The following is a 16602-nucleotide window of genomic DNA, read 5'->3' on the forward strand; positions in this document are numbered from 1 at the left end:
TGATGATAATGATGTCAAACAGCTGACAATATATCCACCAGTGCAAAATGCACATTCCATAAAAATCAATTTCTCCAAAATATAAACTGAACAATAAGCTGGCCATGGTGTTGCATGCCTTTAATCCCAGCACTTAGGAGACAGAGAAAGATAAATCTCTGTAAGTTTAAAGCCAGCCTAGTCTACAAAGGAAGTTCCAAGACAGTCAGAGCTGTTACATGGAGAAATCCTGTCTCAATAAACCAACTAATCTACCAGCCAACCAACCAACCCATCCAACTAACCAACCAACCCAACTAACCAACCCAACCAACAACCAACCCCCCCACCAACCAACCAACTTAACTGTCAAAGCACCCAGTGAACACATCTCACCATAATTTATTATAAACTATAATTATAAATTATAATTATAAATTATAATTATAAACTAATAACTACATAGTATACAATGAGGAGAACCTGAAAGCTCTATTGCTAAGAATCAAGAATCGTGACAGGACAAAAGTGCTTATTCCCACATCTATTCAGCAGAGTTCTGGGAGTTCTATCCAGATAAATTAGGTAAGAGAAATAAATAAATGCATCCAAACAAAAAATCAAGGTCAACCTGTCACTGTGTGAAAAATGTAATTTTGTGTGAGGAAACTCACAAAAGTGTACCAAGAAAAAAATGTTATAACTAACACATTATTTCACTAAATAAATAAATTCATCTGTTTTAAGATGTAAAATCAACACACAATATAAGGAATATTGCTTTATACCAATACAATAATCTAAAAACATAGGAAACAGGAGATGCATTCCATTTTTGTAGCTATCATTTTAGCTATGCATTTACAGCTTAAAATGATTTTAAGTTCCAAGGATAAAGTGACTAAGTAGATAAAATATCTCTACAATAAAATACTGAAAAGTGAACAACTAGGAAAAGACTTCTGAAGTACATATCAATGAGACCAAGATGAAACTCTGAATCATCAAAACCATCTTGAGTTAAAAAGAACAGTGCAGGACACATTGCACAACTTCTCTTCAAAACATACTATAAATGTGTCATTAAGCAGCAAGACATTGGTATAAAAGAAGAAATCTACATCAGAATATATATAGCCTAGAATCCTGTATATAGTGAATGAACACATGTGTAGATACCTGCCTTTTTTGTTTGGTTTTATAGACATGGCCCTGGCTGACCAGACTAGGCTGGTTTTAAACTCAGAGATCTGCCTACTTCTGCCTAACCAGGCGGCTGAGCATAAAGGCACGTGTCACCACAGCCCAACTGACAAGTGATTTTTGACAACAATGTCAAGAACATGGGTTGGATGAAAGAGAATCATTTCATCATTTCAGTTAAGGTTTCTGGGAAAATTGTTCATGCATAGCCAATGAAGGAAAGTAGACACCTATTCTCATCACACACAAAGCTCAAGTCTAAATAGATTAATGATTTAAATTTTAGACTTATACTATGAAGTTATAGAAGAAAATACAGGGAAAAATTTTTTAGACATTGGCATGGACAAGAATGTTCCTATCAGGACTTGACAACTTGAGAAACCAAACCAAACATAGACAGGTGGAATCACATTAAACTGAAAATCTTTCAGGCAGCAAAGAACAGTCAGGGCAGAGTATAAAACCAACAGGCAGAATGAGAGAGAACATTTTAAAAGCATTTATCTGGCAGGACGTTGATATTTAGAACATATAAGGAAGCCAAGAACTGATTAATCAGAAAGCAAATACCCCAACTAAACAATGGGCATCAGACTCAAACAAGCATTTTCTAAAAGAAGATATATTTAGGCAACAGTCGCCCCCAAATGGCTGACATTACTAACCACCAGAAAACTGTAAACCAAAACCACAATGTTTAACCACATCACTCCATTCATTATCATTGACTAATACTAAAATATTAGTAGACTAAAGATAGGACGTGCCGGTGAGAATGTGGAGATAGGGGACTGTTTGAACATCCTGTTTATATTTCATGGGAATGTATGTCACTAAAGCCATTATGGGAAGTAATACTGAGTTCCATAAATGTTTAAACTAGTATGACTCGTGTGCCTAAGCAAATTCACTAGGGGGTTTATTATTCCCCCACCTCCAAAATGAGCCAGTGCGTTAGAGACATTTGCACTTCTATCTTTCCTTCAGTAAAGAGCCAAGAAAATAGAAGCCACCCAAGTATCTGTCATGTAGGAATTGAGTGATATAGAATGTCCTAGTTAACCACACCTCACTTCTAACACTGTGCATGGACCAGGAAATCATTGTGCTAAGTTAATAAAAGTCAAGTGGGAAAAAGCAGTTGTACATGATCTCATTTGAGTGCAGAGTTTGAACGTGGCATGATAGAAGCTGATAATAGGATGGTTACTAGAAGCCAGAGACCAGTTAGTGCTGTGGCTCTAATGTCAACATTTTACTATGATCTCATGCTTGAGCACTTTGCTCCTAAGTGATTGTTGTTATGGAAGGCTGTAGTATCTTTAGGAGGTGGCACCCAGCTAGAGAAAGTAGGTCACTGGTAGGAGAGCCTTGAGATTATCAGCTCAGCCTCAATACCTGCGTATTTTCTGCTTAACCCTATGACATCTCTGCCATTATTGCATCCATCGGCATATCTTGATAATTTGATTATTATCCCAGCTCAGAGGTTCACTGTGGGTAATATTACTGCTGACTCCTCCATTCCCTGGCAATCTGCATGGAACCTTCCTGTATTTTGAGAGCTAGCCAAAATGGAGAAAGCTGTTGGATTAGTACAGACTTTTTAATCTCTGTGTCCTGTGACCAGGTGTGTGGTCTTCAGTCACTGGGTCTAACTACCAAGTTCTCAAAAGGAAAGCAATGGCTAAAACCTGTATTGTTAGGGGGAAACAATCAAGTTTATCTCAGCTGTGAACAAAGATCAAAGATAAAACATACACAATGAAAGATATTATGTCTCCTTTCCTCAGTGCTTAAGGACAGCTGATTTTACCCAGCTCTCTATTAATTTGACACAAACTATCCATAAAAATAAACATTGTCTTTAAAATTGTTTTACTAACAGAGCAGAGCATGTATAATGCTTTAAAACATTGGCCCATGGGTTTAGCAGGGTTATTTTAATGCTTGTTTGTTCGTGCTGTAAACGTGGTTACATCATTTCTACATCACTTCTACTTGGCTGTTGAGCTTAGAATTTGGGGGGCTGAGAAAGCTAGAAATGTAAATATTTCACTTCTAGGTAAAAAGTTCTGAATATTGAACTAATTTATTTTAAGTTATTCCTATAATTGATATCTAAAAATCTATTACAATTATATAATAATGTGTTGTTTAAATAAGGTAGTATAATGAATGGCCATCTTGAAGTATAATTTAAAATCTGTTTCTTTGCTGTCCTACTAAATAAGTGTTTTCATTAATTCCTTTCAAATTGCACAAACCTTTCACAGCTGTCTGAGCTGGCAACTGTCATTTCTGCCTTTAGCATATTCAGTTGGAAATAACCTCTTGTATAAGATTGGCTTCAAACCTTGGCTTAAAGTGATCTTTCAGAATTGCTTAGGGTTTCTGGCCATTTTCCTTTGTAGGAAAGTGGTGTTGTTAATAAGTAACCGCCATCTCAGACCACTGCCCAGGACATCAAACAAGTTAAAAATCAGCTCCGGTAGCACATAGCACATGTAATGTAGTCTTTGTGTTACCCTTTCAGGCCTGTTCCTTTTGGCACTTCATGTGACAAGCTTTATGGCTACCTGACTTGGTATTTTTTCCAATTATTAATTCTCTCTGTTAAACTCCACTAGTTGGTGAATGTAAAACGAGTGTTGATTCTCTCCAGTCTTTTCATTTTCTCAACAATAAAATATTAGTTTTCATTAAGATTGTATCACATATTCCATTCTTCAGTATGTGAAGCCCACATTTCCTACTTCCGTCCTCACAGGACGTGTGATCCCCTCCAGCAGGTTTGCTTCCTTATGTTCACAGGTGCTTCCTCCTCCTTGCCTTGCAGTGCGTGAGTGAAGGTTGATGGTGTCCCCTGGCTGGGGGCGTTGTTCTGGAAGTCTGGTTGTGCAGATTCCTCAGGCCACTCTCTTCTCAACCAGAAGACTTTTTATATTATGGCAAATAGTCTAAGTAGGAAAAAAAATTCTTAGCTACACTTTATGGAGTTGATTTTCTTAGTTTATTTCTATTCTCTCTTGTTTTTGTATTGCTGGGGTGTCTTTTTCCTCCAGGTGAAATATGGAAACGTGTCTTCTGGTTACAGGCTTCAGTGGTGGAATGTAAATCATAAAGGGACTTGCTAGTCCTCAGTCTGTATCTTACTGGCTGTTGTGTAGTTAGGTTTGGACACCACAATATCCTGGGATGCCAGCATTCTACTTTTCACTTGTGTTTCACCCATTATTTTTGGTTCACACCTCCACTACTGAGGGAGCACAGGATGGGACTGGAGAGATGGCTCAGTGGGTGAAATGTTTGCCTGGATGAGGACGTGAGTTCCAACCATGTTGGAACCCACAGAAGGCTGACCACAGTAGTGCATGTATGTATTTCAGTGCTCCTAAGGGAACGTGGGAGGCAAAACAAGAAAATTCCCTGAAACACATGAGCCAGCTTGCATAGCTTATGGAAGCCAATAGCAAAAGAGAAAGAGAGAAAGCAAGAGAGAGAGAGAGAGAGAGAGAGAGAGAGAGAGAGAGAGAGAGAGAGAGAGAGAGAGAGATCCTTTCTACACTATGAGGACCAACATCTGAGACTCTCCTGTGGCATGAAATGTTCACTGTGACATTTGTGTGCCCCACATATGTACATATACATGTAGTAGTAAATATTAAAGAAGAAATCTATCATCCCATGCTATTGCCAGCTCTGGCAGGCCACATGGCATCTGTGGGGTATTTTCATTTAATTCAGCAAAGCATTCAACTACTAAGCTCCCAATCTCCATCCCATGCTGCCATATCTGAGCCCGGCAGCCGCCATATCTAGCCCCACATTGCTGCTGGCTACTCTCTGGCCCCAGCAGCAGCGACCTGCTTGTGACTCTCTGCTGTGGATTCTGCTCACATGCCCAGCATCTGCCCCCTGTGGTTATAGTCACAACTCCCAGTAACCTATTAAAATCAAAACTCAATAAGCTTGTAATTTACCAATCAGACTTATATCTTAAATTCTCATTCCACAAAACATCCACACAATAAACTCACAACCAATTGATAATGTTATAAACTGCCACCTAGATAAGACAAATTGTCCTATAAAAATCCACGTCTTATGAAATATTCATAACTACTCATGGCCCTTTAAGGCCACACAGAATTACGTCATCCTTCTCCTCCTCCGTCTTGGTTCTTCTTCTCCCTTCTCATCTCTCCCTCCTCTCTCCAAAACTCTGTGCCTGCCTTACTTTTTCACTGTCCAGTCACAGGCCTCGTCTTATCTCACCTGCATATAGACATCAACTGCATATACACATCACATACAAACACATATATACATAATTTAAAAAAGGATCATGTCAAAGGTAAACTTCATTAAAACCTGCCAAATTCTTGTCAGATTTGACAAACTAACACAAGAAACCATTGTCCATTGTGTGAAGGATTTATCTTGGCTCTCCACCAACTCTCCGTGTATAGGTGTTTTTGTGCTAGAGTGGCTCTGTTGAATACATATTACTGAGATTGCAGAGAAGGCAAAGCCTGAAGTATTTATTACCTAGAACTTAAAAAGAGGTGGTTGATCCCTAATCTGTATAATATGTTTGAAGATTGTCTTTATCTTAGGTGCCCAGTGATACAGCGATCCTGATACTGTACTGCAGTGCTCTCCTACAAATAAATGCCACTGGAAAGTTGAAGCTTGAGGGTGTAGTGTTAATGAAAGACTTAGGGGTATAACCAAGTCACTCAATCCTTCAATCATTTCACATACTATTCCACTCACGAGTAATCAGTAAACATAACTTTTCTCCAAAAAAAAGCTTCGTGTTAAAATACATATGTATCTGGGCTGGGATATCTAAGTAAAATGCTTGCTAAGCAAAGATGAAGTCCTGAGCTTGGATGCCAATCAAGGAAATTAGTTGGAGGAAGAGGAAGAGGAGGAGAAGGAAGAAGAAGAGGAGAAGGCAGAGGAGAAGAAGAAGGGGAAGGAGGAAGAGGAGGAAGAGAAGGCAGAGGAGAAGGGGAAGGAGGAAGAGGAGGAGGAAAAGGGGAAGGAGGAAGAGGTGGAAGAGGAAAGGAAGAGAAAGAGGAGGAAGAAGAAACAGAAGAAGAACAAATGAAGTCTATATCTGTTGCCCATTACCTCAGAAGCACATTTATTCTAATGGCTACGATTTATTGGCCAGTGAGCCTAGTTGGATTAGAGAACCTCTCTTTCAATGAGATACTCTATATCAAAAAATAAGGTGGAGGAGGATCCAAGAGAGCATTGCAATATTGATCTCTGGCCTTTACACATATATGCACACACATACACAAATACGTACAAAAATAAATAACATACACACACACAATTCCTGTTGATAAGTATTTAAGATGTTAGAGGTAAATGTTTCAGTGTTTGAAACTAAACAAAATTAAGGTTCATTTTAGATATGTTCATTGCCTGATATTTAACCAGTCTTCATATATCCACTCATTATCTACCTTTCTGGTGATGTTCTAGTAAAATCTTACTGTTTTTATTTTTCTATCTCCACATAATCCTTTGTTACTTTAAAACATTTCAATTTCCTGTTGCCTTTATTGTATTTGTTTTCAGGTCAGGATTTCTTGTCTGCATGGGGAAAAGAAAAATCTCCATCTAACAAGGCTATAGCACTTGCCCCTGGAATTCTAATTTCTTCCCTAACCTTGTTATTGTTTTCATCTCAAAGCAAAGCAGATAAACAATAAGTAAATAAATAAGTTGTCACCCCACCCACCCACCCCCAATTTAAGTTTCATTGTTTCCAGTTTTGAAAATAAAGGAGCTTGAGAGATCCTGACATCGAGGTTTGTTCCCTAAGTGAAACCAGGATTTACTGCATTTGCATTCATCTTGCAAAACAGACTGCTGTGTTGCACTTGGGTACGCTATTTAAACGCCCGGATCCAACCAAGTGTATCTATTGTTCTAGTTTATTAATACAATCTTAACGAAATCAGGGACTTTTGAGCAAGTCCCTAAATATAAAACCTATTATTTAGAAAAGAATGACCTATTTGCTTTTTGTTTTCTCGTAGCATAAAGACTAAAAAGCCAGAACAGGGTGAATGCCCTTATCCCACACGTTATATGAAGGCTGCAGTCACGTTCCAGCAGAACCTGTACCTCAGGGGATGCACCTCAGCCATTTCTAATCTTTTCTGATGAATGCTGCTACAGTTCACGTTTCAGAATCAATTGGGGAAAAATTTGAAGTGGGGCTTCTCGTGAAGAAGTGGCAGGTCTGTTCTAGACAGGCAGGCAGTAAATCAGAGTTTTCACATTTCATTGCCTGGAACTGACTCAAACTGTCAGAATGTGGCCAGGCTTAAATCATGCAGTTAAGGAGGAGGGTGGGCAGCCTGAGTTTTGATGTCTGATACTGGTAAGTTATGCAAAGATCAGGCTCCTTGGAAAATAACCAGCCTAGAAAAGTCGGTATTAGGAAGCATGGGATGGCAAGTACACAGGTTATGGTATTAAAATAGAGTCAAATAGCTGTTAACTTGTATAAATAATAATAATAGATTGAGTTTCATTTAATTTATAATTTGGTTTAAAAAGATGCTTGCTGTATAGTTGCCAAGGATTAAATTTATATTAAGCAATAGTAATTAGACTCTGTAAATACAAATCATTTGAATGCCCGTTGTTCCTAATGGACATTTTCTCTTTCTCTTCTTCTCTTCTGATGAAGACCATGTGAGTTGAAGAGTGAAAGACCTGGAAAGCTGGTGATTCCACTGAGAAGTGTCTCCATGCTCCTGCCACATCCCGTCTTTAGAAAGAGCAGTAAATGAAACACAAAGGACTTTTAGATGTTTAAAGGGTCAGATATTTGAAGGACTCTTTTTCTTTCTGACCTGAAAAAGAAGGAAGTTGCTCTTAACCCTTTAGCCACATTGGTGGTAGCGCTGGGTGTGGGGTCATGTAAACACTCACCGAGCCTCTCAGATCTCCTGCAGGACTTGAAGGAACTAGACAATGAGTGCAGAATTCCAATGCACTTGAGAAAAGGTTGAGGGCTAGAAAGGGGGCTGTGCATGTCAGTAAAATAAAAGGAACCAGGGATGAAGAATCAGACATAACAGCTACCTACCTATGTGAAGTTCTAAGTCAGACAGGTTGTATAGGAGATCTTCAGAAACATAACAGTTATCCTGACATTAAAAGTAATTAAAACTCTATTGTAGAGTCCAGCGACTTCTATTTGAGAAGTCCAGTGGTGACAGAATTAGTGGTGACAGAATGTTCATTGTCATTACAGACAATGAACATTATTCATTCTCGCATATTTCAGATTACCAGTAAATCATGTGGTTGGTTTGCAATGTATAGAACAAATTTAAATTGTTGGAAAGTTATTAAGTCTGATTATTCTTATCGGACCTCCGCTAGCTTACGACTATTTTCAACAGATTTATTAGAAGCTGTAATTCACAAGTTAGGCTGGTAAATGTTAGGTTCAAAATGATTCCTCCAAAATTGAAGGTCTCCTTACAATGTGCTAAACAGGATTTTGTAAACAGGCAAGGTATGCAGAAAGATTATTACCAGGTAAACAAAGGCCTGAAATCTGGTTTCTGTTTGCTTAGAACCTCTCTTAATCCCCTTGAAGTCTCCCCTAATCTCTCCCAAAAGTCAACCTAAGGTAAGGGCATAGTTCCCATCCAATCCAACACCCTGTATCAACTCAAAGACCTCCACTGTGTTGACTATAGTTAAAGAATGCCCCCCTCCACGGTGTCCTCTCTCTGTTCCCTTCCTTCCACATTTTGGCTTTTTGATCCCCAACAAACAGGTTTTTTAACCCATGGAGTAGTCTAGTTCAGTGGTTTCATTGCACCCTCACTTGCAGTAAATACTAGAATTGTGTCCATGTTTGCATATAAAATGCATACGCAGTTTCCTAGTATAATGGTAATAAATTAAGACAGGTTTGTAGTAGAAACATAAGTGGTTTTTTTTTTTATTCTGTATTTCTGAAGCTCAAAAAGTCCAACCTGGGACTTAAACCATGTGTTAAACTCATGGCTTAAACCAATGTATTAGCAAGCTGTGTTCTTCCTGGAAGTTGTAGAGAGCACATTGTTAGGGGATCCTGCAGTGCTGCATCATGGCTCCTTTCTCCAGTTCCAAAGAGAGTAGTCTGAACACATAAAAGCTGTATGACTTCATATATATATATATATATATATATATATATATATATATATATATATGTGTGTGTGTGTGTGTGTGTGTGTGTGTGTGTGTGTGTATGTATGTATATATATATATTTATTCTTTATTAACTTGAGTATTTCTTATTTACATTTCGATTATTATTCCCCTTCCTGGTTTCCGGGCCAACATCCCCCAACCCCTCGCCCTCCCCTTCTATGTGGGCTTCCCCACCCCATCCTCCCCCCATTACCACCCCTCCCCACAACAATCACGTTCACTGGGGGTTCAGTCTTGGCAGGACCAAGGGCTTCCCCTTCCACTGGTGCTCTTACTAGGCTATTCATTGCTACATATGAGGTTGGAGCCCAGGGTCAGTCCATGTATAGTCTTTAGGTAGTGGCTTAGTCCCTGGAAGCTCTGGTTGCTTGGCATTGTTGTTCATATGGGTCCTTGTGCCCCTTCAAGCTCTTCCAGTCCTTTCTCTGATTCCTTCAAAAGGGATCCCGATCTCAGTTCAGTGGATTGTTGCTTGCATTTGCCTATGTATTTGCTGTATTCTGGGTGTGTCTCTCAGGAGAGATCTACATCCGGTTCCTGTCAGCCTGTACTTCTTTGCTTCATCCATCTTATCTAATTGGGTGACTGTATATATATATGGGTCACATGTGGGGCAGGCTCTGAATGGGTGTTCCTTCTGCTTCTGTTTTAATCTTTGCCTCCCTATTCCCTGCCAAGGATTTTCTTGTTCCCCCTTTAAAGAAGGAGTGAAGCATTCACATTTTGGTCATCCTTCTTGAGTTTCATGTGTTCTGTGCATCTAGGGTAATTCAAGCATTTGGGCTAATAACCACTTATCAATGAGTGCATACCATGTGTGTTTTTCTGTGATTGGGTTACCTCACTCAGGATGATATTTTCCAGTTCCTTCCATTTGCCTATGAATTTCATAATGTCATTGTTTTTGATAGCTGAGTAATATTCCATTGTGTAGATGTACCACATTTTCTGTATCCATTCCTCTGTTGAAGGACATATGGGTTCTTTCCAGCTTCTGGCTATTATAAATAAGGGTGCTATGTACATAGTGGACCTTATGTCTTTGTTATATGTTGGGGCATCTTTTGGGTATATGCCCAAGAGAGGTGTAGCTGGTTCCTCAGGTAGTTCAATGTCCAATTTTCTGAGGAACCTCCAGACTTATTTCCAGAATGGTTGTACCAGTTTGCAGTCCCACCAAAGCTGTATGACTTTTTGCCTGTGGTGTCTACCTTCAAAGAATCCTTGCAACTACTTTTCACCTATGAGGATAACCTCTCCATCTGAAGGTCTTTAATTGTACATGCAACTTTCCTTTTTCTATGAAAGATAATATATTCACAGCTTTGGGGATCAAGTTGTGCATGGAGAATGTGGATGTTATTATGAAATGATTCTGAAATGTTCCCTCCAGGCACCTGTTTTAAATGCTTGTTCTTAAGCTTGTGGCACTGTTTTGAAGGCTGTTGTGAGGAAGAAAGTGAGGCTGGGGTGGTGGAAGTAGGTTTCCAGAGGCAAGCCTTTGGAGGTCATAGTCTGGCTCTGTTTCTAGTTCAATCTCTGTCTCCCTGTTTACCATGCCACGAGGAGTCTCTGCTGTGGTACTCTCACCAACATGAACTGTGTATATTTTCTATAACAAAATGGGTTATGTTCTCCCCCCTCCGAAGCCATAAGCCATACAGAAGCAGCTTGTGTTGTGTATGCTATCACAGCTGTGCAAAATTAACTAGCAAGGGTGACATTGGTATTCTCATTTCCAAGTCCTTCAATTCTCAAGACAGGGTAAATACCTCTTACTACTTGTACCAGCATATTCCAAACATATTGCTAATCTTCTGATGTAGGTTTGGATTCCATGTTTTAAAAATAGTTAACACATTTTCTCAAGTCACTATGCCAAAAGACTTCGTAAGAAAGAGCACAATGGGGAGGGCGGCAATGGGGGGAGGGTTGGGAGGGGAATACCCATAAGGAAGGGGAGGGGGGAGGGGAATGTTTGCCCGGAAACCGGGAAAGGGAATAACACTTGAAATGTATATAAGAAATACTCAAGTTAATAAAAAAAAAGAAAGAGCACAATGGAGTAGTTAATATATATATAAATATATATATATAAAAATTTATATATATATATATAAATGAATGAGCACCCACAAGAAAGTAACAGGACACTAGAACTAGAGTCTGCACCAGAGCCTCTCCTAGTATCCTTGTACATGAAATGAGAACAGAGAAACATAACCACTGATATTAAAGAAGTGTAGAGGGCAGGATCTCAACTACTCCAAGGTACTGACTTATATTGTTTGACTTATTCCTTTGAATCTTATTTTATTTACTAGAAAAATTAACCTCCCTAAATCAAGCTGTGACACCGTGTAAGACTCTAAAGCTATTAGAAGTAAGATGAAGATTTAGATGATTTTGAAAACATGATTCATAAGATTTATTCCAGTTTTCAAATATTAGCATTCCAGTTCTCTGCACAGAAGAGAATTATGAAGTCATAGCCAGAATCGTTGGGAAAAATATAGTGGGAAGGGACTGTGTTAAAAGAGGATGCTAGCTCAGAGGTCTAGTTGTTTACTACTAGTCAGGATCTAGCCCCTGCAGGACTCTTTTGCACATACATTCACCTAAAGTCAATTTTCAACACTCACCATGGATGTCTTTGCCTGTACCATGGGGGTTCCAGGAACCATGAGGCAGTGTCATTTTAATTCATTGTAGGGAAGCCTCAGATATCTTCATTCTCTTCTCCATCTGGGAGTTTACATCCATCCATGTTTCCGAACTGAAGATTCTCACTTCGTGTGAACAACAACTTAATCTGCTTATGGATATTATTCTAAAGTACCCTGGTATGCATTCAACAACTTTAAAAAATGACTTGATAATTTTAAAAAGAATTGTCTGAAGTTCTTATGTGAAATGCTTTGGCTTTTTACTTCTTAGCTATCTCTGTGGTGTTCATCAACATATTCCCATTGTTGTTTAATTCTGAAAATAGAGTGATTTGGTATTTTAGCATGTATTTTGATATGCTTCCAAACTTTATTTGTCTAAATTGTCCCTACTTGCCTAAAACATTAATGTGTGTGCCTTACTATACAGACTTCTCTAGATTTTATGCAAGGTGGCATCATGATACTACCTATATAACTAACATTCAAGCCAGTTGAAATGGATACTGTGGAGTAAGTTGTTTTTCTAGAAAAAATATTTTCTATTCTTTGATTGATGGAAAAGGCCCAGCTCATTGTGGGCGGGGCCACCCTGGACCTGGCAGTCCTGAATTCTATAGGAAAGCAGGCAGAGTGAGCCAAGAAAAACATGCCAGTAAGTAGGACTCCTCAATGGCTTCTGCATCAGCCCCTGCCTCCAGGTTCCTGCCTTACTTGGTTTCTGTTGTGACTTTCTTCAATGATAATCAGCAATGTGGTAATATGCCAATAATTTTTTTCTTCCCCAAGTTGCTCTTGATCATAGTGTCTCATCAGAACAACATGAACCATAAGTAAGACAGTTATGTAGTTACATATTAGCTATACTTAATGGCAAACTATCTTTTAGTATAGCGGGTGCCCTCAACAAGTCATTTGTTAAAAATTTAGCTTGGTTTATTTGATACTAGAAAATAGAAAAAAAAGGAAAATAGAATAAAATAAAACAGAAGGAATCACTAGTGATTAGACAAGAATATTGTTTATGAATAGTATTAATGCTTTTAAAGTTTATATATGATGTAATAAATATTTTTATTGAAAACTAAATTATAAACTTAGAAGTAGAAAGATGATCATATGTGGTCCTGAGTTTCACTCCAGAAGATTCCTGAAGACAAAGTTTATATAACCAATTCATACATGTTATTTCTTATTGTTGGCACAGAGTAGAAAAAGCACTAATTAGTAATACTGTACTTTCCTGGGAAGCAATAGCTTGAGGTCAATGATTAATTACATTTGGGAACAAATTACAAAACACTTCATTGCTTTCATTTTTATCAACTAATTGATATTGAAAAGACTGTATATCAATGCCCATTTAAAACTACTAAATATACAGAGAAATACATCTATGTTAAAATATTAGTACAAACTATTGATTCATTTCAAAACAACAATGAACTGAGCTAAAATAGAACAAGAAGACAACAGAGTGTGTGTATAGCTAATTTTATTTGAATGAATAGAATGGTTAATAAGTGCTGAAGTCCATGTTCACAAAGAACAGATTGCAAAGTCCATTGTGCTAACTAGAAACCTGACATTTACTTTGGACAAGCCAATTACATTCTTGTCATAACTGTGTAGATATAGGCACTGTTCACTGCTAGATTCTGAAGTACCGAAGAATCTAAAGGAAAACGTAGGCATTTAGTGGCTCCCCAGACTCTTTTTCTGGTTCCTAACTGCTCTATACATGACTGTCAGAAAAAGTAAGAATTCCAACACCACATATTATTCTCATGTCCTGTTTTTATTTATATAACTTTATGTTAGACAAAAAGCCAAGAAGTATGTCATTAAAATGGATTTTAGCACACCTGTGCATATTCCACCCTCAGATTGAAAAGTGTGGGCTTCCAATCTGAAAAACTTGTTTACAGACTCAGAAAGTATCATCAGCAACCAGTTATAGGAAGATAGGAAAGGGAAGAGTAACTGATGATGTGTGCTGCCCTCGACTTTCAGTTCCTTCTGGAAGCAAAGCTATGTTCTCTTCAGACACTGAAGTCCTTTATTATCTGCCCCTGGCCTGGAAAGCTGCACTGATTCACTGCCACCTCATTCCTGTGGCTTGCCAGTGTCAGCATCCATGGGTCTGAAGTGGTATTTTTCATTTTAAATGTAAACCGAAAGCACTGGGGTCAGGAAGTATAAGGAAAACAAAGCTTATATAAGTCTTATTCTTGAGGTCATTGCTATGGTAAAAGAAGCTTGATTCCATTCCTCTTCTAAGCTGTATGAAGAAGGTCTCCCAGAATTTTCCAACCAAATGGGGAGAGGCACATCATTTGTCTACCAGCTTCTCCATTATTTATTTGTTAAGGCTTACACAAGTGGAGTCATGGACAAGTTAAATGGACAAGTTAAGTTTTTTTTTCTTTTCCTTCTTGATTTCTTTAAAAAAAATCCAATTGCCACAGTAAGTAGTAGCAGGTTGCTAAATCCCGTAGGTCAAGTCTCCTGTAAGTCATCATTTATGAAAGATCACTTTGATTCACCAGTATTCACGATGGCCTGCAGATCTGTACTTCTTTCTCAAGTGCAATCGCATTCTGTTTTCAAACTAATACTGCAGAGTAATTTTATTGCCACCATCAACCTTCTTCCAACTATAGAAACGATAACTGGCCACTTCAGATCAACATAGTTCATTATCCTTACAGAAAGGGTTTAAGTACATTTCTGTTTTTTTTTCTTCCTCTATTGTTTTGTATTTTCCTCTTTAAAAGAAATAAGATCCCTAATTCGCATAGTTACCATTTGAATTTTTCTTTAGCCGGAAAAGAGTGAGATCATATTGATTTGAACATTGATTAGAACAAGGAAAATGAGAAAATCAAATATGCATAATGATAGTAGCATGTTGCATGCCTGAAGTTTTCAAATGATCCAGTTTACTATAGTCCATACAACTTTCTGAAGGACGCGGTCTTAGCCAGTTTCTAGGCCACCATAGTCAAATGCACTGTTCTACTTCCTATTATTGTCTTCATTTTAAAGATGTCACCTACCATGCGGTCAGGATGTTGAAACTGCACCATGGATGCTTTTTCAAGATAAGGAGCTGAAACCTCCAGTAGCCATGAGGCAAAGTCAGAAATGAATCTTCCCTGTACAGTGAAACTTATAATGACATCACGTACATATTACAGGCCTTGTACCATAAGCTGCTAGGAGAACCACATTTGGTTTCCTGATAGATGCACTGGTTTCCTGAAATACATATTATTCATCTAAGCTGCTAAGTGTTCAGTTAGTTTCTTAAGCAATGACTGATGGTGAAAGCAGGAAAGGGTAGCATAGTATTGTGTCTCCTTGGCTTAGATAATTTATTGAACTGTGCTGTGTGCTTATAGCTGGCAGAAAGTTTAAGAATCATGATATTGCAATCTGAGATTCAGCTGTGAAGTCATATGAAATGTCAGGTGTATTTAGTATTATAATAATTAATTACACCTTTCTTATAGTACAAAGTGAATGTGTTCTACATAAGTCCCAGTCTTTACATTCTATACTGTAACTTTATCTACCCAAGGTCTGACAGTCTGTACTCCCTTAACTTCTTATATCATTCCAACTCAAGCATAGCACTTGAGTCAGAATTTGAATACCTTATGATTGAAGCTGATGTTTCCATGTGACTTTTAGCCTAGCAAAATGACTAGACTTCTTAGTTAATAATAACTCATCTGAAGATGTATAGTTATGGATTATATAATCATTTTATATGTTATAGAAGCAGTAAAGGAAATGTTTTATATTTAATATTTTATTACTTTTTAGTGCATATATGTATATGGTGTGTATATACATGTCAGTGTATGTGTATCTGTGCATCTGTGTGTCTGTCTGTGTGCACATTGAAGGCAATTTTTAAGAGTGGCTTCTTCCCTTTCAACCTGTGTGTCCTAGGAAACAAATTCAGGTCAGCAGGCATGGTGGTACCAAGTGGCTTGATGTGCTTAGCCATCTCACCAGACCTAAGAAACATTTTAGTATCAAGCAATTCTAAAAATGTTGAAAATATTTATGTAATAAATATATTAACAAAATGATAAAGGCAATTTGTTATTTTTACATTTTCATAAAACCACATATTTTTATGTATCATATTTATTTCCTGCCTCCTTCCATAACATGCACAACTCCACAGGTAATATATTTTGTTTTGTATTTAATACTGCTTTGTAGTCTAACTTATCTCAATTACTGCTTTTTATTTTAACCACTCTGCTAAGTTGACTTAATTTTCAGATAAAAGCATAATTAAATATATTTAATCAATTTTTCTTAAAACAAATCAGTAATAAACTGAAAAGTTTGGAAATTATTTTAGCCATTTGAAATATAAATCCCTTTAAAATATGTATAAAGAAGAAGAAAATAGTGAATAAAAAAGCACTTCGTAGTAAATCATCCAGAAGTCTTTCGATCAAAAACTGTATGCACAACA

At 37.7% G+C, this 16602-nt stretch overlaps 1 long non-coding RNA gene across 1 annotated transcript in view; it reads left to right on the forward strand.

Moving 5' to 3' along the window:
• LOC108351750 (uncharacterized) overlaps positions 1-9163 on the forward strand; it is a 39853-nt gene extending 30690 nt beyond the window's left edge. The window contains exon 2 of the long non-coding RNA XR_015627342.1: positions 7910-9163. This is a non-coding gene — a long non-coding RNA (uncharacterized LOC108351750). The remainder of the gene's footprint in view (positions 1-7909) is intronic.
• The last annotated feature ends 7439 nt before the right edge of the window (positions 9164-16602 follow it).

This window comes from Rattus norvegicus, chromosome 8 (genome assembly GCF_021556685.1).
Source record: "Rattus norvegicus strain SHRSP/BbbUtx chromosome 8, alternate assembly SHRSP_T2T, whole genome shotgun sequence".
Classification (NCBI taxonomy): domain Eukaryota; kingdom Metazoa; phylum Chordata; class Mammalia; order Rodentia; family Muridae; genus Rattus; species Rattus norvegicus.